The 22,646-nt window shown below is 43.5% G+C and overlaps 4 non-coding genes across 4 annotated transcripts; all 4 read right to left on the reverse strand.

The window, feature by feature from the left end:
- Positions 1–2,228: 2,228 nt before the first annotated feature.
- On the reverse strand, positions 2,229–2,302 carry TRNAI-AAU (transfer RNA isoleucine (anticodon AAU)). The gene has a single exon. It is a non-coding gene; the product is annotated as a tRNA-Ile (tRNA).
- Positions 2,303–5,894: 3,592 nt separating this feature from the next.
- On the reverse strand, positions 5,895–5,968 carry TRNAI-AAU (transfer RNA isoleucine (anticodon AAU)). Its single transcript has one exon. It is a non-coding gene; the product is annotated as a tRNA-Ile (tRNA).
- Positions 5,969–9,557: 3,589 nt separating this feature from the next.
- Positions 9,558–9,631, reverse strand: TRNAI-AAU (transfer RNA isoleucine (anticodon AAU)). Its single transcript has one exon. It is a non-coding gene; the product is annotated as a tRNA-Ile (tRNA).
- Positions 9,632–13,223: 3,592 nt separating this feature from the next.
- TRNAI-AAU (transfer RNA isoleucine (anticodon AAU)) lies at positions 13,224–13,297 on the reverse strand. Its single transcript has one exon. It is a non-coding gene; the product is annotated as a tRNA-Ile (tRNA).
- Positions 13,298–22,646: the final 9,349 nt, after the last annotated feature.

A 22,646-nucleotide genomic window follows, 5' to 3' on the forward strand; every position in this document is an offset into this window, starting at 1 on the left:
AGGCTTCCGGAACAAGGAGCCTAGGTAGTGGACGTATTGGTGATAAAGTGGCTGAGAAGTCTCCTTTATACATTCCCCCACTTTTTATTGATCCAGATGGTTCTCTTCAAGTCTCAGGAGGGGGGAGGGAACTTTATTCTTGTGGGCCCTTATTGGCCAGAGATGTCATGGTTTCCTCTTCTGAACCCCTGGCTCTTCTACCTCCTTGAGTACTGCTCAAGTGTGTCTCTGTCAGAACGTCGTCCCTGACCTTCTTGCTCCAACTCACTCTATCGCTTTGGAGGTTGAGAAGACTGGACTGCTAGCAAAGGGTCTTTCCTCTTCCTTAGTGGAGTTAATTCAGCACTCCAGCAGGCCTTCTACTTCAAAGTCTTACTCAAAGAACTGGAAGTCTTTTGAGACGTGAAGTTCTGCTCATGATCTTTTGGCACCTACCTGTAGTTTGTCTGCTATTTTGCATTTTCTTCTGAATGGGTTTCACTTGAATCTCTTTCCACTCTGAAAGCTCATTGCTTTGCGATAAAGGTTTTTAGGGACTTTTCTGTACCTTCGTCGATGTTACAGTCTTTGGTGTCTAGACTGTTCTGATCTTTTGTCAATTGTAAGACCAGTTGAAAAATCCCTTTTCTCCAACTCAGAATCTTCCTACTCTTTTATAGGCTTTGCAATTTTATCTCTTTGAGGATCTGGATACTGTAGACATAAAGATTGTTTCCTATAAAGTTATTTTCCTATTTCCTATCACCTTGCTGAGAACAATTGGGGAGCTGGGAGCCTTAAAATGCTGTCCTTTCTTCATTTGATACCTTGGAAGATGGGGTAACTTTAAGGCCTAGCCTTACCTTTGCTGCAAAGGTTAAGTCTATTTTTGATAGATCTTAGGAAATAATTCTTCCTTCTTTCATTCCCTCTCCTTCCTCTCCGGAGGAACATTTGCTGAATACACTTGATGTTTAAAGAGCTCTTTTCATTCATGTCACCAGGCCTCTGCAGTTCAGGAAAACGGACTCCTTGTTTGTGACTTTTGGACAGCCTGGAAAAGACAAGAAGGTGACTTTTATGACTCTGAGTAGGTGGATTAAGTTGTCAATTTTTCTGGCTTTGCAAGGCTTTTTAGAATATCTTCCAGTTCAGGGATGGTCTACGAGAGGAATGGCCACCTCCTGGGTTGAATTCCAGTGAGTAACAATCTAGGAAATTCCTAGGGTGGCTACTTGGTCCTCAGAGCATACATTTGTCAAGCATTATGGCTTAATAATTTTTCTGTTTTGCATTTGAGTACCAATGTTTTGAACTCTGCATTACCCATAGTCCATCTTGTCTTTGTCACAAACATTACATCCTGCCCACCTTCCCATCAGTCCTTTGGCAAGGGCTTGGCACCCAGGTTGGGTGCATGGGGCTAGCATTTAAGGATCTTCCTGTTCTTTCTTCCTGTTGGAAGGTGACATCACCTTACTTTGTAATGACTGTCACAAGGACGCAATGGACTAAGGCTAATGAAGATTACCAATAAGTAACCAACGCATCACCACTCTTTCTGAATGTACGTGGCTCATTCCGCAGGACTTGTTCTTTGTATAATTCCTGGATTTTCAGAAGCCCTTTGATGGCAGCACCCCCACACTGAAAATTGTTTCAGCACCACTGTACAAGGGTCAGTTGTCATGCTCATCTGCGGCGTAAATTTGCATTGAAGTAGTCTAACTCCCCAGGCCTTGTCTTTTGCTCAATTTGCCTTTGTGAGTTTTCTCTCAATCACTGTCGACTTCCTTTGATCTTTCTTTCTTCTTTCACTTCACCTTCGCCTTCAGTGTATCTTTCGGCCCTCTTAAGAGACACACCCCCTTGTAGACACTTCTATACTTCTGTCACCTAATTATTTTCCTATCCTTTGCCCTATAACGTTGCTGATCCTAGCTATAGCATCACTATCCAGAATCTGTTCACCTGAGTTATGTTCCTCTTATCCCCACGCATCTAATAATCAGCTCTTGGTCTCCCTCCACCTCTCACGAGACATAGTCTGAGGCAGTGTCTCCATCTTGGAGAGACAATCCCTTGCACTTGTGTTGTTCTACTGGTGCTGCCGGCTTGAGCTTTGGTCAGCAGTGGCAAAATAAGGACTAATGGAAAGTGAACGTATACTGGAGCAACAGAGTGTATGGGTTTATAAGAGCTTGATTAAATGAGAAAAAAAGAGTTTAGTTGAGAGAAAAAATGCAACCTGGCCCGTACGGGGATCGAACCCACGACCTTGGCGTTATTAGCTCCACGCTCTAACCAACTGAGCTAACCAGCCATGAGTACTAAAGCTATCCTTTTTCCTTGTAATGCAGATAGATAGAAGAGTTGGTCTCACTATCGCAATTCCTTCATACTTTTCTCCTTCCGCCCCCTGTCTGAATTACAATAACAAGAGCTGTGGAGTGCTGCACGCCAGCCTCAGTGCCTCTTCTTTCACTCAATCTCACTGTGTGCTGTGATATCTTTGTAACATCGCTTGTTGCCGGAAAAAAAGGAAAGGATGGATAGTATTTTTATTCGTTTACAACAAAACCCAAAATGCATCGGCTTGCTTGGTCATTAAGTTTACAAGGCCAGCTGCTTTTGAGATATTATAATTATAGTGGTTATTCGGCGTTGGAGGTAAGAGAGTTTTTTTTAGGTCTGGCCGTTCCTTCTGCTTCAAATTACTTGAGCTCATGTCAACAAAGTAACAACAAAACATAGCCAACGGTTCGTTGCTCAAGCCTTCCCTACTGCGCCTTCCCATGTCTCTCCTGCCGACCACAGTGCAGGAAATCTGAGTTTGCATTTGCGCGAAGAGACGTACAACACAAGAAGGCGCGCTTTTGTGCGCCGGGCACCACCCGGCCTGTGCAATCCTCACTGTCGTGAGATCAGTTTACTCAGCAAAGCATGACGCTGCAATTGGTTAGTAGGGCAGGCCTGACCAGAATAGTATATTTGGGGTCAAGTATTTGATTGCATTTTTAAAACAGTAACAGAACTTAACTGCAATGTTTAAATAGGTCTAGACATATTTAAACAGTGTCAATTTAATAGAAGAATTGTGGACAATTCAGAGGGGAGGCACCAATGTTTTTTTTTCCCATTGGGTGGATGCGGCATTAAAGAGTTTGAAGACCACTGGTCTAAGTGGACACTAATATACCTGGATGCTCCTGAATCCTCGCAACAGATGCCAGCAAACCTGGCTGGAGAGCTACTGTGTTGGACTGATCCTGTCGATTCAAGTGGTCTTTCCTAGAGAGTCGGAGGTCATGGAAATAGATGGAGTTGATGGTAATCTACAGGGCTTTGAAGTTTTCCCATCATCATCTGTCTCAAAAAAATGTGCTAGTAAAGACAGAGAATAAGGTAGCTGTCTTTTACATTAACCAACAGTGAAGCATGCATTCAAAATCCCTCAATGCAATAGCAGAACAATTGGGTTATTGGGCAGAGATCAACCTGTTGCACACGTCGGCAGTACACATCAAGGGCACCGACAATGTGATGGCAGACAGCTGGAGGTTTCCAAATTTGCTGGAGTTGACGTTATCCAGGTCGTTGTTTTGAGAGATATGCCGAGAGTTTGTGAAACCCTTTCTGGATCTCTTTTCAAACAAGGACAATGCTCATCTTTGTCGATTCTGATCCAGGCTTCCGGAACAAGGAGCCTAGGTAGTGGACGTATTGGTGATAAAGTGGCTGAGAAGTCTCCTTTATACATTCCCCCACTTTTTATTGATCCAGATGGTTCTCTTCAAGTCTCAGGAGGGGGGAGGGAACTTTATTCTTGTGGGCCCTTATTGGCCAGAGATGTCATGGTTTCCTCTTCTGAACCCCTGGCTCTTCTACCTCCTTGAGTACTGCTCAAGTGTGTCTCTGTCAGAACGTCGTCCCTGACCTTCTTGCTCCAACTCACTCTATCGCTTTGGAGGTTGAGAAGACTGGACTGCTAGCAAAGGGTCTTTCCTCTTCCTTAGTGGAGTTAATTCAGCACTCCAGCAGGCCTTCTACTTCGAAGTCTTACTCAAAGAACTGGAAGTCTTTTGAGACGTGAAGTTCTGCTCATGATCTTTTGGCACCTACCTGTAGTTTGTCTGCTATTTTGCATTTTCTTCTGAATGGGTTTCACTTGAATCTCTTTCCACTCTGAAAGCTCATTGCTTTGCGATAAAGGTTTTTACGGACTTTTCTGTACCTTCGTCGATGTTACAGTCTTTGGTGTCTAGACTGTTCTGATCTTTTGTCAATTGTAAGACCAGTTGAAAAATCCCTTTTCTCCAACTCAGAATCTTCCTACTCTTTTATAGGCTTTGCAATTTTATCTCTTTGAGGATCTGGATACTGTAGACATAAAGATTGTTTCCTATAAAGTTATTTTCCTATTTCCTATCACCTTGCTGAGAACAATTGGGGAGCTGGGAGCCTTAAAATGCTGTCCTCTCTTCATTTGATACCTTGGAAGATGGGGTAACTTTAAGGCCTAGCCTTACCTTTGCTGCAAAGGTTAAGTCTATTTTTGATAGATCTTAGGAAATAATTCTTCCTTCTTTCATTCCCTCTCCTTCCTCTCCGGAGGAACATTTGCTGAATACACTTGATGTTTAAAGAGCTCTTTTCATTCATGTCACCAGGCCTCTGCAGTTCAGGAAAACCGACTCCTTGTTTGTGACTTTTGGACAGCCTGGAAAAGACAAGAAGGTGACTTTTATGACTCTGAGTAGGTGGATTAAGTTGTCAATTTTTCTGGCTTTGCAAGGCTTTTTAGAATATCTTCCAGTTCAGGGATGGTCTACGAGAGGAATGGCCACCTCCTGGGTTGAATTCCAGTGAGTAACAATCTAGGAAATTCCTAGGGTGGCTACTTGGTCCTCAGAGCATACATTTGTCAAGCATTATGGCTTAATAATTTTTCTGTTTTGCATTTGAGTACCAATGTTTTGAACTCTGCATTACCCATAGTCCATCTTGTCTTTGTCACAAACATTACATCCTGCCCACCTTCCCATCAGTCCTTTGGCAAGGGCTTGGCACCCAGGTTGGGTGCATGGGGCTAGCATTTAAGGATCTTCCTGTTCTTTCTTCCTGTTGGAAGGTGACATCACCTTACTTTGTAATGACTGTCACAAGGACGCAATGGACTAAGGCTAATGAAGATTACCAATAAGTAACCAACGCATCACCACTCTTTCTGAATGTGCGTGGCTCATTCCGCAGGACTTGTTCTTTGTATAATTCCTGGATTTTCAGAAGCCCTTTGATGGCAGCACCCCCACACTGAAAATTGTTTCAGCACCACTGTACAAGGGTCAGTTGTCATGCTCATCTGCGGCGTAAATTTGCATTGAAGTAGTCTAACTCCCCAGGCCTTGTCTTTTGCTCAATTTGCCTTTGTGAGTTTTCTCTCAATCACTGTCGACTTCCTTTGATCTTTCTTTCTTCTTTCACTTCACCTTCGCCTTCAGTGTATCTTTCGGCCCTCTTAAGAGACACACCCCCTTGTAGACACTTCTATACTTCTGTCACCTAATTATTTTCCTATCCTTTGCCCTATAACGTTGCTGATCCTAGCTATAGCATCACTATCCAGAATCTGTTTACCTGAGTTATGTTCCTCTTATCCCCACGCATCTAATAATCAGCTCTTGGTCTCCCTCCACCTCTCACGAGACATAGTCTGAGGCAGTGTCTCCATCTTGGAGAGACAATCCCTTGCACTTGTGTTGTTCTACTGGTGCTGCCGGCTTGAGCTTTGGTCAGCAGTGGCAAAATAAGGACTAATGGAAAGTGAACGTATACTGGAGCAACAGAGTGTATGGGTTTATAAGAGCTTGATTAAATGAGAAAAAAAGAGTTTAGTTGAGAGAAAAAATGCAACCTGGCCCGTACGGGGATCGAACCCACGACCTTGGCGTTATTAGCTCCACGCTCTAACCAACTGAGCTAACCAGCCATGAGTACTAAAGCTATCCTTTTTCCTTGTAATGCAGATAGATAGAAGAGTTGGTCTCACTATCGCAATTCCTTCATACTTTTCTCCTTCCGCCCCCTGTCTGAATTACAATAACAAGAGCTGTGGAGTGCTGCACGCCAGCCTCAGTGCCTCTTCTTTCACTCAATCTCACTGTGTGCTGTGATATCTTTGTAACATCGCTTGTTGCCGGAAAAAAAGGAAAGGATGGATAGTATTTTTATTCGTTTACAACAAAACCCAAAATGCATCGGCTTGCTTGGTCATTAAGTTTACAAGGCCAGCTGCTTTTGAGATATTATAATTATAGTGGTTATTCGGCGTTGGAGGTAAGAGAGTTTTTTTTAGGTCTGGCCGTTCCTTCTGCTTCAAATTACTTGAGCTCATGTCAACAAAGTAACAACAAAACATAGCCAACGGTTCGTTGCTCAAGCCTTCCCTACTGCGCCTTCCCATGTCTCTCCTGCCGACCACAGTGCAGGAAATCTGAGTTTGCATTTGCGCGAAGAGACGTACAACACAAGAAGGCGCGCTTTTGTGCGCCGGGCACCACCCGGCCTGTGCAATCCTCACTGTCGTGAGATCAGTTTACTCAGCAAAGCATGACGCTGCAATTGGTTAGTAGGGCAGGCCTGACCAGAATAGTATATTTGGGGTCATGTATTTGATTGCATTTTTAAAACAGTAACAGAACTTAACTGCAATGTTTAAATAGGTCTAGACATATTTAAACAGTGTCAATTTAATAGAAGAATTGTGGACAATTCAGAGGGGAGGCACCAATGTTTTTTTTTCCCATTGGGTGGATGCGGCATTAAAGAGTTTGAAGACCACTGGTCTAAGTGGACACTAATATACCTGGATGCTCCTGAATCCTCGCAACAGATGCCAGCAAACCTGGCTGGAGAGCTACTGTGTTGGACTGATCCTGTCGATTCAAGTGGTCTTTCCTAGAGAGTCGGAGGTCATGGAAATAGATGGAGTTGATGGCAATCTACAGGGCTTTGAAGTTTTCCCATCATCATCTGTCTCAAAAAAATGTGCTAGTAAAGACAGAGAATAAGGTAGCTGTCTTTTACATTAACCAACAGTGAAGCATGCATTCAAAATCCCTCAATGCAATAGCAGAACAATTGGGTTATTGGGCAGAGATCAACCTGTTGCACACGTCGGCAGTACACATCAAGGGCACCGACAATGTGATGGCAGACAGCTGGAGGTTTCCAAATTTGCTGGAGTTGACGTTATCCAGGTCGTTGTTTTGAGACATATGCCGAGAGTTTGTGAAACCCTTTCTGGATCTCTTTTCAAACAAGGAAAATGCTCATCTTTGTCGATTCTGATCCAGGCTTCCGGAACAAGGAGCCTAGGTAGTGGACGTATTGGTGATAAAGTGGCTGAGAAGTCTCCTTTATACATTCCCCCACTTTTTATTGATCCAGATGGTTCTCTTCAAGTCTCAGCAGGGGGGAGGGAACTTTATTCTTGTGGGCCCTTATTGGCCAGAGATGTCATGGTTTCCTCTTCAGAACCCCTGGCTCTTCTACCTCCTTGAGTACTGCTCAAGTGTGTCTCTGTCAGAACGTCGTCCCTGACCTTCTTGCTCCAACTCACTCTATCGCTTTGGAGGTTGAGAAGTCTGGACTGCTAGCAAAGGGTCTTTCCTCTTCCTTAGTGGAGTTAATTCAGCACTCCAGCAGGCCTTCTACTTCGAAGTCTTACTCAAAGAACTGGAAGTCTTTTGAGACGTGATGTTCTGCTCATGATCTTTTGGCACCTACCTGTAGTTTGTCTGCTATTCCATTTTCTTCTGAATGGGTTTCACTTGAATCTCTTTCCACTCTGAAAGCTCATTGCTTTGCGATAAAGGTTTTTAGGGACTTTTCTGTACCTTCGTCGATGTTACAATCTTTGGTGTCTAGACTGTTCTGATCTTTTGTCAATTGTAAGACCAGTTGAAAAATCCCTTTTCTCCAACTCAGAATCTTCCTACTCTTTTATAGGCTTTGCAATTTTATCCCTTTGAGGATCTGGATACTGTAGACATAAAGATTGTTTCCTATAAAGTTATTTTCCTATTTCCTATCACCTTGCTGAGAACAATTGGGGAGCTGGGAGCCTTAAAATGCTGTCCTCTCTTCATTTGATACTTTGGAAGATGGGGTAACTTTAAGGCCTAGCCTTACCTTTGCTGCAAAGGTTAAGTCTATTTTTGATAGATCTTAGGAAATAATACTTCCTTCTTTCATTCCCTCTCCTTCCTCTCCGGAGGAACATTTGCTGAATACACTTGATGTTTAAAGAGCTCTTTTCATTCATGTCACCAGGCCTCTGCAGTTCAGGAAAACCGACTCCTTGTTTGTGACTTTTGGACAGCCTGGAAAAGACAAGAAGGTGACTTTTATGACTCTGAGTAGGTGGATTAAGTTGTCAATATTTCTGGCTTTGCAAGGCTTTTTAGAATATCTTCCAGTTCAGGGATGGTCTACGAGAGGAATGGCCACCTCCTGGGTTGAATTCCAGTGAGTAACAATCTAGGAAATTCCTATGGTGGCTACTTGGTCCTCAGAGCACACATGTGTCAAGCATTATGGCTTAATAATGTTTCTGTTTTGCATTTGAGTACCAATGTTTTGAACTCTGCATTACCCTTAGTCCATCTTGTCTTTGTCACAAACATTACATCCTGCCCACCTTCCCATCAGTCCTTTGGCAAGGGCTTGGCACCCAGGTTGGGTGCATGGGGCTAGCATTTAAGGATCCTCCTGTTCTTTCTTCCTGTTGGAAGGTGACATCACCTTACTTTGTAATGACTGTCACAAGGACGCAATGGACTAAGGCTAATGAAGATTACCAATAAGTAACCAACGCATCACCACTCTTTCTGAATGTGCGTGGCTCATTCCGCAGGACTAGTTCTTTGTATGATTCCTGGATTTTCAGAAGCCCTTTGATGGCAGCACCCCCACACTGAAAATTGTTTCAGCACCACTGTACAAGGGTCAGTTGTCATGCTCATCTGCGGCGTAAATTTGCATTGAAGTAGTCTAACTCCCCAGGCCTTGTCTTTTGCTCAATTTGCCTCTGTGAGTTTTCTCTCAATCACTGTCGACTTCCTTTGATCTTTCTTTCTTCTTTCACTTCACCTTTGCCTTCAGTGTATCTTTCGGCCCTCTTGAGAGACACACCCCCTTGTAGCCACTTCTATACTTCTGTCACCTAATTATTTTCCTATCCTTTCCCCTGTAACGTTGCTGATCCTAGCTATAGCATCACTATCCAGAATCTGTTCACCTGAGTTATGTTCCTCTTATCCCCACGCATCTAATAATCAGCTCTTGGTCTCCCTCCACCTCTCACGAGACATAGTCTGAGGCAGTGTCTCCATCTTGGAGAGACAATCCCTTGCACTAGTGTTGTTCTACTGGCGCTGCGGCTTGAGCTTTGGTCAGCAGTGGCAGAAGAAGGACTAATGGAAAGTGAACGTATACTGGAGCAACAGAGTGTATGGATTTATAAGAGCTTGATTAAATGAGAAAAAAAGAGTTTAGTTGAGAGAAAAAATGCAACCTGGCCCGTACGGGGATCGAACCCGCGACCTTGGCGTTATTAGCACCATGCTCTAACCAACTGAGCTAACCGGCCATGAGTACTACAGAAATCCTTTTTCCATGAAATGCAGATAGATAGAAGAGTTGGTCTTACTATCGCAATTCCTTCATACTTTTCTCCTTCCGCCCCCTGTCTGGATTACAATAAAAAGAGCTGTGGAGTGCTGCACGCCAGCCTCAGTGCCTCTTCTTTCACTCAATCTCACTGTGTGCTGTGATATCTTTGTAACATCGCTTGTTGCCGGAAAAAAGGGAAAGGATGGATAGTATTTTTATTCTTTTACAACAAAACCCAAAATGCATCGGCTTGCTTGCTCATTACGTTTACAAGGCCAGCTGCTTTTGAGATATTATAATTATAGTGGTTATTCGGCGTTGGAGGTAAGAGAGTTTTTTTTAGGTCTGGCCGTTCCTTCTGCTTCAAATTACTTGAGCTCATGTCAACAAAGTAACAACAAAACATAGCCAACGGTTCGTTGCTCAAACCTTCCCTACTGCGCCTTCCCATGTCTGTCCTGCCGACCACAGTGCAGGAAATCTGAGTTTTCATTTGCGCGAAGAGACGTACAACACAAGAAGGCGCGCTTTCGTGCGCCGGGCACCACCCGGCCTGTGCATTCCTCACTGTCGTTAGATCAGTTTACTCAGCAGAGCATGACGCTGCAATTGGTTAGTAGGGCAGGCCTGACCAGAATAGTATATTTGGGGTAATGTATTTGATTGCATTTTTAAAACAGTAACAGAACTTAACTGCAATGTTTAAATAGGTCTAGACATATTTAAACATTGTCAATTTAATAGAAGAATTGTGGACAATTCAGAGGGGAGGCACCAATGTTTTTTTCCCCATTGGGTGGATGCGGCATTAAAGAGTTTGAAGACCACTGGTCTAAGTGAACACTAATACACCTGGATGCTCCTGAATTCCTCGCAACAGATGCCAGCAAACCTGGCTGGAGAGCTACTGTGTTGGACTGATCCTGTCGATTCAAGTGGTCTTTCCTAGAGAGTCGGAGGTCATGGAAATAGATGGAGTTGATGGTAATCTTCAAGGCTTTGAAGTTTTCCCATCATCATATGTCTCAAAAAAATGTGCTAGTAAAGACAGAGAATAAGGTAGCTGTCTTTTACATTAACCAACAGTGAAGCATGCATTCAAAATCCCTCAATGCAATAGCAGACCAATTGGGTTATTGGGCAGAGATCAACCTGTTGCACACGTCGGCAGTACACATCAAGGGCACCGACAATGTGATGGCAGACAGCTGGAGGTTTCCAAATTTGCTGGAGTTGACGTTATCCAGGTCGTTGTTTTGAGAGATATGCCGAGAGTTTGTGAAACCCTTTCTGGATCTCTTTTCAAACAAGGACAATGCTCATCTTTGTCGATTCTGATCCAGGCTTCCGGAACAAGGAGCCTAGGTAGTGGACGTATTGGTGATAAAGTGGCTGAGAAGTCTCCTTTATACATTCCCCCACTTTTTATTGATCCAGATGGTTCTCTTCAAGTCTCAGCAGGGGGGAGGGAACTTTATTCTTGTGGGCCCTTATTGGCCAGAGATGTCATTGGTTTCCTCTTCTGAACCCCTGGCTCTTCTACCTCCTTGGGTACTGCTCAAGTGTGTCTCTCTCAGAACGTCGTCCCTGACCTTCTTGCTCCAACTCACTCTATCGCTTTGGAGGTTGAGAAGTCTGGACTGCTAGCAAAGGGTCTTTCCTCTTCCTTAGTGGAGTTAATTCAGCACTCCAGCAGGCCTTCTACTTCGAAGTCTTACTCAAAGAACTGGAAGTCTTTTGAGACGTGATGTTCTGCTCATGATCTTTTGGCACCTAGCTGTAGTTTGTCTGCTATTTTGCATTTTCTTCTGAATGGGTTTCACTTGAATCTCTTTCCACTCTGAAAGCTCATTGCTTTGCGATAAAGGTTTTTAGGGACTCTTCTGTACCTTCGTCGATGTTACAGTCTTTGGTGTCTAGACTGTTCTGATCTTTTGTCAATTGTAAGACCAGTTGAAAAATCCCTTTCTCCAACTCAGAATCTTCCTACTCTTTTATAGGCTTTGCAATTTTATCTCTTTGAGGATCTGGATACTGTAGACATAAAGATTGTTTCCTATAAAGTTATTTTCCTATTTCCTATCACCTTCCTGAGAACAATTGGTGAGCTGGGAGCCTTAAAATGCTGTCCTCTCTTCATTTGATACTTTGGAAGATGGGGTAACTTTAAGGCCTAGCCTTACCTTTGCTGCAAAGGTTAAGTCTATTTTTGATAGATCTTAGGAAATAATTCTTCCTTCTTTCATTCCCTCTCCTTCCTCTCCGGAGGAACATTTTCTGAATACACTTGATGTTTAAAGAGCTCTTTTCATTTATGTCACCAGGCCTCTGCAGTTCAGGAAAACCGACTCCTTGTTTGTGACTTTTGGACAGCCTGGAAAAGACAAGAAGGTGACTTTTATGACTCTGAGTAGGTGGATTAAGTTGTCAATTTTTCTGGCTTTGCAAGGCTTTTTAGAATATCTTCCAGTTCAGGGATGGTCTACGAGAGGAATGGCCACCTCCTGGGTTGAATTCCAGTGAGTAACAATCTAGGAAATTCCTAGGGTGGCTACTTGGTCCTCAGATCATACATTTGTCAAGCATTAGGGCTTAATAATTTTTCTGTTTTGCATTTGAGTACCAATGTTTTGAACTCTGCATTACCCTTAGTCCATCTTGTCTTTGTCACAAACATTACATCCTGCCCACCTTCCCATCAGTCCTTTGGCAAGGGCTTGGCACCCAGGTTGGGTGCATGGGGCTAGCATTTAAGGATCCTCCTGTTCTTTCTTCCTGTTGGAAGGTCACATCACCTTACTTTGTAATGACTGTCACAAGGACGCAATGGACTAAGGCTAATGAAGATTACCAATAAGTAACCAACGCATCACCACTCTTTCTGAATGTGCGTGGCTCATTCCGCAGGACTAGTTCTTTGTATGATTCCTGGATTTTCAGAAGCCCTTTGATGGCAGCACCCCCACACTGAAAATTGTTTCAGCACCACTGTACAAGGGTCAGTTGTCATGCTCATATGCGGCGTAAATTTGCATTGAAGTAGTCTAACTCCCCAGGCCTTGTCTTTTGCTCAATTTGCCTTTGTGAGTTTTCTCTCAATCACTGTCGACTTCCTTTGATCTTTCTTTCTTCTTTCACTTCACCTTTGCCTTCAGTGTATCTTTCGGCCCTCTTGAGAGACACACCCCCTTGTAGCCACTTCTATACTTCTGTCACCTAATTATTTTCCTATCCTTTCCCCTGTAACGTTGCTGATCCTAGCTATAGCATCACTATCCAGAATCTGTTCACCTGAGTTATGTTCCTCTTATCCCCACGCATCTAATAATCAGCTCTTGGTCTCCCTCCACCTCTCACGAGACATAGTCTGAGGCAGTGTCTCCATCTTGGAGAGACAATCCCTTGTACTTGTGTTGTTCTACTGGCGCTGCCGGCTTGAGCTTTGGTCAGTAGTGGCAAAAGAAGGACTAATGGAAAGTGAACGTATACTGGAGCAACAGAGTGCATGGATTTATAAGAGCTTGATTAAATGAGAAAAAAAGAGTTTAGTTGAGGGAAAAAATGCAACATGGCCTGTACGGGGATCGAACCCGCTACCTTGGCGTTATTAGCACCACGCTCTAACCAACTGAGCTAACTGGCCATGAGTACTACAGATATCCTTTTTCCATGAAATGCAGATAGGTAGAAGAGTTGGTCTTACTATCACAATTCCTTCATACTTTTCTCCTTCCGCCCCCTGTCTGGATTACAATAACAAGAGCTGTGGAGTGCTGCACGCCAGCCTCAGTGCCTCTTCTTTCACTCAATCAAACTGTGTGCTGTGATATCTTTGTAACATCGCTTGTTGCCGGAAAAAAAGGAAAGGATGGATAGTATTTTTATTCTTTTACAACAAAACCCAAAACGCATCGGCTTGCTTGGTCATTAAGTTTACAAGGCCAGCTGCTTTTGAGATATTATAATTATAGTGGTCATTCGGCGTTGGAGGTAAGAGATTTTTTTTTAGGCCTGGCCGTTCCTTCTGCTTCAAATTACTTGAGCTCATGTCAACAAAGTAACAACAAAACATAGCCAACGGTTCGCTGCTCAAGCCTTCCCTACTGCACCTTCCCATGTCTCTCCTGCCGGCCACAGTGCAGGAAATCTGAGTTTGCATTTGCGCGAAGAGACGTACAACACAAGAAGGCGCGCTTTCGTGCGCCGGGCACCACCCGGCCTGTGCATTCCTCACTGTCGTGAGATCAGTTTACTCAGCAGAGCATGACGCTGCAATTGGTTAGTAGGGCAGGCCTGACCAGAATAGTATATTTGGGGTCATGTATTTGATTGCATTTTTAAAACAGTAACAGAACTTAACTGCAATGTTTAAATAGGTCTAGACATATTTAAACAGTGTCAATTTAATGGAAGAATTGTGGACAATTCAGAGGGGAGGCACCAATGTTTTTTTTCCCATTGGGTGGATGCGGCATTAAAGAGTTTGAAGACCACTGGTCTAAGTGGACACTAATACACCTGGATGCTCCTGAATTCCTCGCAACAGATGCCAGCAAACCTGGCTGGAGAGCTACTGTGTTGGACTGATCCTGTCGATTCAAGTGGTCTTTCCTAGAGAGTCGGAGGTCATGGAAATAGATGGAGTTGATGGTAATCTTCAGGGCTTTGAAGTTTTCCCATCATCATCTGTCTCAAAAAAATGTGCTAGTAAAGACAGAGAATAAGGTAGCTGTCTTTTACATTAACTAACAGTGAAGCATGCATTCAAAATCCCTCAATGCAATAGCAGAACAATTGGGTTATTGGGCAGAGATCAACCTGTTGCACACGTCGGCAGTACACATCAAGGGCACCGACAATGTGATGGCAGACAGCTGGAGGTTTCCAAATTTGCTGGAGTTGACGTTATCCAGGTCGTTGTTTTGAGAGATATGCCGAGAGTTTGTGAAACCCTTTCTGGATCTCTTTTCAAACAAGGACAATGCTCATCTTTGTCGATTCTGATCCAGGCTTCCGGAACAAGGAGCCTAGGTAGTGGACGTATTGGTGATAAAGTGGCTGAGAAGTCTCCTTTATACATTCCCCCACTTTTTATTGATCCAGATGGTTCTCTTCAAGTCTCAGCAGGGGCGAGTGAACTTTATTCTTGTGGGCCCTTATTGGCCAGAGATGTCATGGTTTCCTCTTCTGAACCCTGGCTCTTCTACCTCATTGGGTACTGCTCAAGTGTGTCTCTCTCAGAACGTCGTCCCTGACCTTCTTGCTCCAACTCACTCTATCGCTTTGGAGGTTGAGAAGTCTGGACTGCTAGCAAAGGGTCTTCCCTCTTACTTAGTGGAGTTAATTCAGCACTCCAGCAGGCCTTCTACTTCGAAGTCTTACTCAAAGAACTGGAAGTCTTTTGAGACGTGATGTTCTGCTCATGATCTTTTGGCACCTACCTGTAGTTTGTCTGCTATTTTGCATTTTCTTCTGAATGGGTTTCACTTGAATCTCGTTCCACTCTGAAAGCTCATTGCTTTGCGATAAAGGTTTTTAGGGACTTTTCTGTACCTTCGAAGATGTTACAATCTTTGGTGTCTAGACTGTTCTGATCTTTTGTCAATTGTAAGACCAGTTGAAAAATCCCTTTTCTCCAACTCAGAATCTTCCTACTCTTTTATAGGCTTTGCAATTTTATCTCTTTGAGGATCTGGATACTGTAGACATAAAGATTGTTTCCTATAAAGTTATTTTCCTATTTCCTATCACCTTGCTGAGAACAATTGGGGAGCTGGGAGCCTTAAAATGCTGCCCTCTCTTCATTTGATACTTTGGAAGATGGGGTAACTTTAAGGCCTAGCCTTACCTTTGCTGCAAAGGTTAAGTCTATTTTTGATAGATCTTAGGAAATAATTCTTCCTTCTTTCATTCCCTCTCCTTCCTCTCCGGAGGAACATTTGCTTAGTACACTTGATGTTTAAAGAGCTCTTTTCATTTATGTCACCAGGCCTCTGCAGTTCAGGAAAACCGACTCCTTGTTTGTGACTTTTGGACAGCCTGGAAAAGACAAGAAGGTGACTTTTATGACTCTGAGTAGGTGGATTAAGTTGTCAATTTTTCAGGCTTTGCAAGGCTTTTTAGAATATCTTCCAGTTCAGGGATGGTCTACGAGAGGAATGGCCACCTCCTGGGTTGAATTCCAGTGAGTAACAATCTAGGAAATTCCTAGGGTGGCTACTTGGTCCTCAGAGCATACATTTGTCAAGCATTATGGCTTAATAATTTTTCTGTTTTGCATTTGAGTACCAATGTTTTGAACTCTGCATTACCCTTAGTCCATCTTGTCTTTGTCACAAACATTACATCCTGCCCACCTTCACATCAGTCCTTTGGCAAGGGCTTGGCACCCAGGTTGGGTGCATGGGGCTAGCATTTAAGGATCTTCCTGTTCTTTCTTCCTGTTGGAAGGTGACATCACCTTACTTTGTAATGACTGTCACAAGGACGCAATGGACTAAGGCTAATGAAGATTACCAATAAGTAACCAACGCATCACCACTCTTTCTGAATGTGCGTGGCTCATTCCGCAGGACTTGTTCTTTGTATAATTCCTGTATTTTCAGAAGCCCTTTGATGGCAGCACCCCCACACTGAAAATTGTTTCAGCACCACTGTACAAGGGTCAGTTGTCATGCTCATCTGCGGCGTAAATTTGCATTGAAGTAGTCTAACTCCCCAGGCCTTGTCTTTTGCTCAATTTGCCTTTGTGAGTTTTCTCTCAATCACTGTCTACTTCCTTTGATCTTTCTTTCTTCTTTCACTTCACCTTCGCCTTCAGTGTATCTTTCGGCCCTCTTAAGAGACACACCCCCTTGTAGCCACTTCTATACTTCTGTCACCTAATTATTTTCCTATCCTTTGCCCTGTAACGTTTCTGATCCTAGCTAAAGCATCACTATCCAGAATCTGTTCACCTGAGTTATGTTCCTCTTATCCCCACGCATCTAATAATCAGCTCTTGGTCTCCCTCCACCTCTCACGAGACGTAGTCTGAGGCAGTGTTTCCATCTTGGAGAGACAATCCCTTGCACTTGTGTTGTTCTACTGGCGCTGCCGGCTTGAGCTTTGGTCAGCAGTGGCAAAAGAAGGACTAATGGAAAGTGAACGTATACTGGAGCAACAGAGTGTATAGATTTATAAGAGCTTGATTAAATGATAAAAAAAGAGTTTAGTTAAGAGAAAAAATGCAACCTGGCCCGTACGGGGATCGAACTCGCAACCTTGGCGTTATTAGCACCACCCTCTAACCAACTGAGCTAACCAGCCATGAGTACTAAATATATCCTTTTTCCATGTAATACAGATAGATAGAAGAGTTGGTCTCACTATCGCAATTCCTTCATACTTTTCTCCTTCCGCCCCCTGTCTGGATTACAATAACAAGAGCTGTGGAGTGCTGCACGCCAGCCTCAGTGCCTCTTCTTTCACTCAATCTCACTGTGTGCTGTGATATCTTTGTAACATCGCTTGATGCCGGAAAAAAAGGAAAGGATGGATAGTATTTTTATTCTTTTACAACAAAACCCAAAATGCATCGGCTTGCTTGCTCATTAAGTTTACAAGGCCAGCTGCTTTTGGGATATTATAATTATAGTGGTTATTCGGCGTTGGAGGTAAGAGAGTTTTTTTTAGGTCTGGCCGTTCCTTCTGCTTCAAATTACTTGAGCTCATGTCAACAAAGTAACAACAAAACATAGCCAACGGTTCGTTGCTCAAGCCTTCCCTACTGCGCCTTCCAATGTCTCTCCTGCCGACCACAGTGCAGGAAATCTGAGTTTGCATTTGCGCGAAGAGACGTACAACACAAGAGGGCGAGCTTTCGTGTGCCGGGCACCACCCGGCCTGTGCATTCCTCACTGTCGTGAGATCAGTTTACTCAGCAGAGCATGACGCTGCAATTGGTTAGTAGGGCAGGCCTGACAAGAATAGTATATTTGGGGTCATGTATTTGATTGCATTTTTAAAACAGTAACAGAACTTAACTGCAATGTTTAAATAGGTCTAGACATATTTAAACAGTGTCAATTTAATAGAAGAATAGTGGACAATTCAAAGGGGAGGCACCAATGTTTTATTTTCCCATTGGGTGGATGCGGCATTAAAGAGTTTGAAGACCACTGGTCTAAGTGGACACTAATACACCTGGATGTTCCTGAATTCCTCGCAACAGATGCCAGCAAACCTGGCTGGAGAGCTACTGTGTTGGACTGATCCTGTCGATTCAAGTGGTCTTTCCTAGAGAGTCGGAGGTAATGGAAATAGATGGAGTTGATGGTAATCTTCAAGGCTTTGAAGTTTTCCCATCATCATCTGTCTCAAAAAAATGTGCTAGTAAAGACAGAGAATAAGGTAGCTGTCTTTTACTTTAACCAACAGTGAAGCATGCATTCAAAATCCCTCAATGCAATAGCAGAACAATTGGGTTATTGGGCAGAGATCAACCTGTTGCACACGTCGGCAGTACAAATCAAGGGCACCGACAATGTGATGGCAGACAGCTGGAGGTTTCCAAATTTGCTGGAGTTGACGTTATCCAGGTCGTTGTTTTGAGAGATATGCCGAGAGTTTGTGAAACCCTTTCTGGATCTCTTTTCAAACAAGGACAATGCTCATCTTTGTCGATTCTGATCCAGGCTTCCGGAACAAGGAGCCTAGGTAGTGGACGTATTGGTGATAAAGTGGCTGAGAAGTCTCCTTTATACATTCCCCCACTTTTTATTGATCCAGATGGTTCTCTTCAAGTCTCAGCAGGGGGGAGGGAACTTTATTCTTGTGGGCCCTTATTGGCCAGAGATGTCATGGTTTCCTCTTCTGAACCCCTGGCTCTTCTACCTCCTTGGGTACTGCTCAAGTGTGTCTCTCTCAGAACGTCGTCCCTGACCTTCTTGCTCCAACTCACTCTATCGCTTTGGAGGTTGAGAAGTCTGGACTGCTAGCAAAGGGTCTTTCCTCTTCCTTAGTGGAGTTAATTCAGCACTCCAGCAGGCCTTCTACTTCAAAGTCTTACTCAAAGAACTGGAAGTCTTTTGAGACGTGATGTTCTGCTCATGATCTTTTGGCACCTACCTGTAGTTTGTCTGCTATTTTGCATTTTCTTCTGAATGGGTTTCACTTGAATCTCTTTCCAGTCTGAAAGCTCATTGCTTTGCGAAAAAGGTTTTTAGGGACTTTTCTGTACCTTCGTCGATGTTACAGTCTTTGGTGTCTAGACTGTTCTGATCTTTTGTCAATTGTAAGACCAGTTGAAAAATCCCTTTCTCCAACTCAGAATCTTCCTACTCTTTTATAGGCTTTGCAATTTTATCTCTTTGAGGATCTGGATACTATAGACATAAAGATTGTTTCCTATAAAGTTATTTTCCTATTTCCTATCACCTTGCTGAGAACAATTGGGGAGCTGGGAGCCTCAAAATGCTGTCCTCTCTTCATTTGATACTTTGGAAGATGGGGTAACTTTAAGGCCTAGCCTTACCTTTGCTGCAAAGGTTAAGTCTATTTTTGATAGATCTTAGGAAATAATTCTTCCTTCTTTCATTCCCTCTCCTTCCTCTCCGGAGGAACATTTTCTGAATACACTTGATGTTTAAAGAGCTCTTTTCATTTATGTCACCAGGCCTCTGCAGTTCAGGAAAACCGACTCCTTGTTTGTGACTTTTGGACAGCCTGGAAAAGACAAGAAGGTGACTTTTATGACTCTGAGTAGGTGGATTAAGTTGTCAATTTTTCTGGCTTTGCAAGGCTTTTTAGAATATCTTCCAGTTCAGGGATGGTCTACGAGAGGAATGGCCACCTCCTGGGTTGAATTCCAGTGAGTAACAATCTAGGAAATTCCTAGGGTGGCTACTTTGTCCTCAGATCATTCATTTGTGAACCATTAGGGCTTAATAATTTTTCTGTTTTGCATTAGAGTACCAATGTTTTGAACTCTGCATTACCCTTAGTCCATCTTGTCTTTGTCACAAACATTACATCCTGCCCACCTTCCCATCAGTCCTTTGGCAAGGGCTTGGCACCCAGGTTGGGTGCATGGGGCTAGCATTTAAGGATCCTCCTGTTCTTTCTTCCTGTTGGAAGGTGACATCACCTTACTTTGTAATGACTGTCACAAGGACGCAATGGACTAAGGCTAATGAAGATTACCAATAAGTAACCAACGCATCACCATTCTTTCTGAATGTGCGTGGCTCATTCCGCAGGACTTGTTCTTTGTATGATTCCTGGATTTTCAGAAGCCCTTTGATGGCAGCACCCCCACACTGAAAATTGTTTCAGCACCACTGTACAAGGGTCAGTTGTCATGCTCATCTGCGGCGTAAATTGGCATTGAAGTAGTCTAACTCCCCAGACCTTGTCTTTTGCTCAATTTGCCTTTGTGAGTTTTCTCTCAATCACTGTCGACTTCCTTTGATCTTTCTTTCTTCTTTTACTTCACCTTCGCCTTCAGTGTATCTTTCGGCCCTCTTAAGAGACACACCCCCTTGTAGCCACTTCTATACTTCTGTCACCTAATTATTTTCCTATCCTTTCCCCTGTAACGTTGCCGATCCTAGCTATAGCATCACTATCCAGAATCTGTTCACATGAGTTATGTTCCTCTTATCCCCACGCATCTAATAATCAGCTCTTGGTCTCCCTCCACCTCTCACGAGACATAGTCTGAGGCAGTGTCTCCATCTTGGAGAGACAATCCCTTGCACTTGTGTTGTTCTACTGGCGCTGCCGGCTTGAGCTTTGGTCAGCAGTGGCAAAAGAAGGACTAATGGAAAGTGAACGTATACTGGAGCAACAGAGTGTATGGATTTATAAGAGCTTGATTAAATGATAAAAAAAGAGTTTAGTTGAGAGAAAAATGCAACCTGGCCCGTACGGGGATCAAACCCGCGACCTTGGCGTTATTAGCACCACACTCTAAGCAACTGAGCTAACCGGCCATGAGTATTAAAGATATCCTTTTTCCTTGTAATGCAGATAGATAGAAGAGTTGGTCTCACTATCGCACTTCCTTCATACTTTTCTTCTTCCGCCACCTGTCTGGATTACAATAACAAGAGCTGTGGAGTGCTGCACGCCAGCCTCAGTGCCTCTTCTTTCACTCAATCTCACTGTGTGCTGTGATATCTTTGTAACATCGCTTGTTGCCGGAAAAAAAGGAAAGGATGGATAGTATTTTTATTCTTTTACAACAAAACCCAAAATGCATCGGCTTGCTTGCTCATTAAGTTTACAAGGCCAGCTGCTTTTGAGATATTATAATTATAGTGGTTATTCGGCGTTGGAGGTAAGAGAGTTTTTTTTAGGTCTGGCCGTTCCTTCTGCTTCAAATTACTTGAGCTCATGTCAACAAAGTAACAACAAAACATAGCCAACGGTTCGTTGCTCAAGCCTTCCCTACTGCGCCTTCCCATGTCTATACTGCCGACCACAGTGCAGGAAATCTGAGTTTGCATTTGCGCGAAGAGACGTACAACACAAGAAGGCGCGCTTTTGTGCGCCGGGCACCACCCGGCCTGTGCATTCCTCACTGTCGTGAGATCAGTTTACTCAGCAGAACATGACGCTGCAATTGGTTAGTAGGGCAGGCCTGACCAGAATAGTATATTTGGGGTCATGTATTTGATTGCATTTTTAAAACAGTAACAGAACTTAACTGCAATGTTTAAACAGGTCTAGACATATTTAAACAGTGACAATTTAATAGAAGAATTGTGGACAAATCAGAGGGGAGGCACCAATGGTTTTTTTTCCCCTTGGGTGGATGCGGCATTAAAGAGTTTGAAGACCACTGGTCTAAGTGGACACTAATATACCTGGATGCTCCTGAATCCTCGCAACAGATGCCAGCAAACCTGGCTGGAGAGCTACTGTGTTGGACTGATCCTGTCGATTCAAGTGGTCTTTCCTAGAGAGTCGGAGGTCATGGAAATAGATGTAGTTGATGGTAATCTACAGGGCTTTGAAGTTTTCCCATCATCATCTGTCTCAAAAAAATGTGCTAGTAAAGACAGAGAATAAGGTAGCTGTCTTTTACATTAACCAACAGTGAAGCATGCATTCAAAATCCCTCAATGCAATAGCAGAACAATTGGGTTATTGGGCAGAGATCAACCTGTTGCACACGTGGGCAGTACACATAAAGGGCACCGACAATGTGATGGCAGACAGCTGGAGGTTTCTAAATTTGCTGGAGTTGACGTTATCCAGGTCGTTGTTTTGAGAGATATGCCGAGAGTTTGTGAAACCCTTTCTGGATCTCTTTTCAAACAAGGACAATGCTCATCTTTGTCGATTCTGATCCAGGCTTCCGGAACAAGGAGCCTAGGTAGTGGACGTATTGGTGATAAAGTGGCTGAGAAGTCTCCTTTATACATTCCCCCACTTTTTATTGATCCAGATGGTTCTCTTCAAGTCTCAGCAGGGGGGAGGGATCTTTATTCTTGTGGGCCCTTATTGGCCAGAGATGTCATGGTTTCCTCTTCTGAACCCCTGGCTCTTCTACCTCCTTGAGTACTGCTCAAGTGTGTCTCAGTCAGAACGTCGTCCCTGACCTTCTTGCTCCAACTCACTCTATCGCTTTGGAGGTTGAGAAGTCTGGACTGCTAGCAAAGGGTCTTTCCTCTTCCTTAGTGGAGTTAATTCAGCACTCCAGCAGGCCTTCTACTTCGAAGTCTTACAAAGAACTGGAAGTCTTTTGAGACGTGATGTTCTGCTCATGATCTTTTGGCACCTACCTGTAGTTTGTCTGCTATTTTGCATTTTCTTCTGAATGGGTTTCACTTGAATCTCTTTCCACTCTAAAAGCTCATTGCTTTGCGATAAAGGTTTTTAGGGACTTTTCTGTACCTTCGTCGATGTTACAGTCTTTGGTGTCTAGACTGTTCTGATCTTTTGTCAATTGTAAGACCAGTTGAAAAATCCCTTTTCTCCAACTCAGAATCTTCCTACTCTTTTAT

This window comes from Pleurodeles waltl, chromosome 12 (genome assembly GCF_031143425.1).
Source record: "Pleurodeles waltl isolate 20211129_DDA chromosome 12, aPleWal1.hap1.20221129, whole genome shotgun sequence".
In the NCBI taxonomy this organism is placed as follows: Eukaryota; Metazoa; Chordata; class Amphibia; order Caudata; family Salamandridae; genus Pleurodeles; species Pleurodeles waltl.